The sequence below is a fragment of the Nicotiana attenuata genome, unplaced genomic scaffold (genome assembly GCF_001879085.1).
Source record: "Nicotiana attenuata strain UT unplaced genomic scaffold, NIATTr2, whole genome shotgun sequence".
In the NCBI taxonomy this organism is placed as follows: Eukaryota; Viridiplantae; Streptophyta; class Magnoliopsida; order Solanales; family Solanaceae; genus Nicotiana; species Nicotiana attenuata.
The window spans coordinates 96,650-102,088 of NW_017671191.1; positions in this window are offsets into that span (position 1 = coordinate 96,650).

Below are 5,439 nucleotides of genomic sequence, written 5' to 3' on the forward strand. Positions count from 1 at the left end.
ACCGGGCAGGATAATTGGGTTGGGCGAGATTTGGGGGCGAATTTGGGCCATTGAAATTGTTTTTGGCCCAAATCTAAGCAAAACCAATCATACTCCTTAATTCTTCTTTTTTTCTTTCTAATTAAAAATCCTAATCAAATTAATTAAGAACCTGAATTAATTCCTAAATCAAATTTGCTTCTAACTATTAATTAAATTTAGCATTAACGAAAGGAAATTAATGATTTAAAATTAAAAGCTAAGAATCAAATGACCATGGTATTTTTTTAATTTTCATTTAATATGCATCTAACAAACGTAATTAAATCCTAAAAATGCAAATACACCTAAAATTCTATGCAATGAATATTCTTGGCATTTTTGGTATTTTCTTATAATTTTAAAATATCAAATATGCTACTAAATACAAACAAAAATTAACAAGAACACTCTATAAAAATTAAAATAATTAAAATGAATCTATTTTTTGTGAATTTTGTAGGAGTATTTTTCGGCGGGCAAAAATCACGTGCTCACGTGGGTCACACTTGCTTAATCGGAGGTCAAGTATCTCAAACAAAATTTTAATAACGTTTCATGAGTTAAAGTATATATAAACCAATCGTCTAATCATTTTTTGCACTATCACCTACTGCCTTTTTTGAAAATAAATATTTATCATGGAATATTATTTGTAATTACTTTCTAAGATGAGCAATTTTTAACATCGTCAATATAAAACGTGATAGGGAGAAGAAAAAAAAAAACATTAGTGGGCATGTGATAAAAGCAGAAAGAAAGTGCGAATGTGCCAAATGCTACGCCGTTGCAGGAGCTTTCGCCTACTTTAGTGCTGCTCTTTCTTCTTTCAACTTTTAAAAAATAGAAATAATTAGAGTAATTAGTTAATAATAATTAAACTAATTAAGAACGAGTACCTTAATCAATACATGTCTATAAATTCAGCTTTCATTAAGAATGGAAAGCACCATTAACAACCTCTTAATTCTGCTCTTCGATTATTTCTAAACCAAGTTTAATTTGCATGGCAGCAGGAGGACGTCCACCACTCAGCCTCACTTTTTTCTTAATTGCACTCTTTGTTACAACTAATGGTTCATAACATTACTATATTTTTTTCTCTCGTTTTTTTAAAAATCAAATACTTGTAGTGCATATGTACTTTTCTAATATTTGTTATGTTTGCAATGTGCAGTTAATTTCAGTTGGTTGCTAAAAATACAAGTGATGGCATTACCCCAGGAGATTGCAGTGGTCAAAAGAAAATTGATTTCACTAAATTTGCAATTAATAACGTGTTTAACCCGTTGTTCTAGTGATAGTGATTGCAGTGATGGTTGGCTTTGTACGGAATGTGTCCCTTCTAAGTATTCGGGATATTGGAATGCGCGATATCATAAACGAACTGTTTCTGGTCAAGGTTATTATGGGTCCATACTTGGAACTAAAACTTAGCCAACCATATTAAGGCCCCGTTTGGCCATGAGTTTTGTCAAAATAAATTTGGGATTTATTTTCAAAACTTATGTTTGGCTATAAATTTTGCCCATATTTTGGTCAAATCCCAAATCACAATTTTCAAATCTCAAAATCAGCTATTGAGCTGATTTTGGGCCAAAATCCCAAAACTTGGGAATTATATACATGTTTTTCCAAAATAAAGTTGGAAAATATGTTTTGAAAACGTATGTCCAAACACATTTTCATCTTCAAACCGAACTTCACCCAAATCAGATTTTTCGAAACAAATTTGGGATCTATGGCCAAACGCTAGCTAAATCGTTATATACGATTTGCTGCAAATAGATGTTAAATGCTTGTATGTCTCCTTTGAATTTGAGCATTCCTTGTAATTTGTATGGTTGTTTCTACAATATCGGAAACGGCCTCTCTATTCTCATAAGGTAGGGGTAAGATCGTACACACTACTCTCTCCCATTCGTGGGATTCCACTGGATTTGTTGTTGTTTCTACATGTCTTTCAATTATGAAGGCTAGCAGTTTGGTTTGTTACTATTACCTATAGTGTCATTCATCATGAAATGCATTAGCTTCTAAATCTCGCTTGTTGTGATTCAGCACAAAAGTTAACTCTATATACTCAAATAGAATGTCTCGAGTTAGACTTAAGGTTTTCACTATGATGTCCTTATTGATATCGATCATGTGCAGAGACGGAGCTAAAATTTCAAACTTTATGAATTTTGGATTTTAGAACGACGGCTTTAAAAGCAACTAACTGGATTCTAAATTTAATATCTACACATATTTAATAAAAAAATTTAATACAAATATACTATTTGAGCCCCATTCGACCCTTAATCTAGTGTACCAAATAGTAACGCATAGTTACATTTTTTTTTTTTTTGATTTGCACCGGGTGTCCGAGTCTCTAAGAGCTCCGACTAATCCTGGGGGTGCACAGGCCCTCGGCAAGGAGTTTCCCGCAAGTGCACGCATAGTTACATCTTTTATTCTTTACACATTTTTTATTTTCACAAAATCATACATGAGCTGTTTAAAGTCTGAAGGTGCTTTACTATTCTTGAAATGGACAATGTTGAGAATGCTTTTGGGAAAGCAGCTTGGGAGTAACAATGCCAGAGCCACCCATTGTAGCTGTTAAAAAAATAAAGCATTCCGATTACCTTTCTATTTTTTTGTATAATCAAGATATTCAAAATTTAATACTACTATTTACCATTTCCAAACTCGGAATCTATTCCTCTACCCTTCCCCCACTTAAATAGTATCAAATTTGGTTCAGAGTATGATTCGAACTCGTGACATGCATCTACCACAGATCCTGCTTTGTACTACCATTACGGACGAATAGCACAGATATCATTTAGTGCCACCATTTAAAAAGTTTTGGAAAAATAGCATCTGCCAAAACTTTTAGCATGCTGCCAGAATGTTAGCGTGCTTCAAAATTCTGGCATCATACTTTAAAATTCTGGCGCATGGCTATTTTTCAGAACTTTTCTTAATGAGGTAAAAATATAAACGTTGGTTCTAAAAAGATTCATCTAGCATTATTTCTTGATCTTTACTGCTGAATCACAAGTTCGGAAGAAAAAAAAAAGATCGGAGGCAATTAAAGACCAAGATGCCTACTAAAGAACTATGGTTATCAAGAGCTTTGCAGTTTCAATTCGTATCTTCAACATTTCTGTGTAAAGAATATCTCATCAGGAATAGCAGCAAATGCACCCTTTTAAAAACAATACAGGCAATTATGTGTTGGTTTTATCCACAGGTCAATCAATAGTTAGAGAAAAAGCAAAAACAGCGTTCACAGGAAGGGTCTGTGTTTCTTTCGCCAACCCCAAAACCAGTTTCACAATTTAGACAGGATGCCCAGATATGAAGAAAAATGCAGTAGTATTTTCATCAATTGGATATTTGATCAAGTCATCCTTTTCAAAGATAAAAAACACCTCTATCTTACACAAAGTACAAGTTGCAGGAAAACAATTCACCTCTTGGATGGAGATTCAGGCACAAATACTTCCCCATGTAGAAACCACAGAATGAGGCAGATGTTCTGTACCTACTGAGTAACTCTACCCACTAAGGCTGGAAGCTGCAACATACTTTATGTACCTGAGCAAACAAACAAGGTATACCTTTCATTGGTCATTTGAGTATCAAGCTGATCCATCAGCCATAAAACCTCTAGCATTAGACACAATTGAAGCAGTAGTTGTCTGCTATGTTACCGTAACCAAAGTTTGATCAAGACAGCTACTCTCTGCTGTTACCAAAAGCAAATATATAGGACGAAAAGGGAAATTTTATCTAAAGGAGAGGAAGCAATTCTTTTATCTTGGTAAGCATCGCCAGTTGTTACCATAAGCAAAAATATAGGATGAGAAGAGAAACTTTTATCTAAAGGAGACGAAACTGTTTATTAATCTTAGTAAGCATCGTCCAATGCTCGTTACTCATTAGATATCCTAAGAAACCTCAATCATATACAAATATACTATTTAGATTATGATCTTATCAAAAGTTTCTTGGCAAATGGTCAAGGCTGTTTGAAACTATCTAATCTCATCCAAAAGTCCAAATAGGACATTCAAGCATACCTAAGATTGGTCCACCAACATCAGATATTCTTTATATAGGTTCTTGAGCGACCTTCCATAAACTGATTGCTTTTTATCAAATTAGCACCCCCACTGTGGATGCTGAATTAGGATAACCCAGTAACTAAATCTCAAGTTCTAAAACCGAGAATCAAATTGGAAGAGATTCCTACGTTTATCTTTTACTTTAGTTAATTAAAATATTTTATTGATCAACAGAAGCACGTGCATTCATGTACACAAAATGATCAGAATACACATATAAAGTTCATAGCCTATACCATCTGAAATGAGATGACAAATTAGGTGTGTGCATCTTCTAGAATTCCAAAATTTTATCTTGAACATGTAACCAAATTCCTTTGGCATATCATTGAGATGCCTGTAAAGTTTGAAAGAACATACTTTTACAATCTTTCTATGAAGCATGTAGATTATAGAGTACAAATGTTTGCAAACCAAAGGAAAACTTTTGATCTCTAAGAAAACACAAAACACATGAAAAACATGAGATATCCTTCACTCATAATGAATGCTCACACCAGCAGTCCTTAAGGATAAATTGAAAAAGCTCTCGCAAGCTGGAAGCAAAATGCAAAATCCTTCAAAACCTTGTGTTTATGCTCTGTGATTCACAGAATTTTCAGCTTGTTTCTTTCCTTTTTTCAACCTTTCTTATCGAGGAATGTGCTTGTAGCGATTCTTCGCACTAAATAGTAAATAGTGAATGGTAAAATTCAAACTCTTGGCACATATTTCTCTTATCAAGCTCCATGACAGTGCTTTAGCTCGAAAGAGTCATCAACTTCTTGATAGGTGCTTAATACTGCAAAAGGCAATGAGAGCACAAACAGACCAACAAGACCTAGGTTCACCTGAAGCCATACAAGTCCAGATATCTACACTAATTAGGCAGATTCACTAAAAATATTTTCTGGTCTTGACTGCTACTTTTGATTTAAGAAAACATCTATCCAAAGAACACTAACCCCCCTCGCCCGTCCCATATCTATCAATCAACTAACCTCAATCCTATATTAGTAGGGGTCAGCTATGTGAATCCATTGTATCAGTTCCACCGGATTCAACTCATTTCTGCATGCTTAGATGGGAACATCCTAATGAATGGTATTCAAACGATTCATCGAATTCAAACTATCTTTACACCAGCTATCAACCTACCGCAACCCTCTGGCCATCAAAACCAAAACCCTCCATCTTTATGCGGGCTTATACAAAGTTACAGCCATTTTAAAAAAGATCCCTTTTCTCATCTTTTTATTTTAAGACGATCAGCAGAGAACACAGAAAGCTTAATGTGGATAACAAAGAAAACAATGTTCTTCCA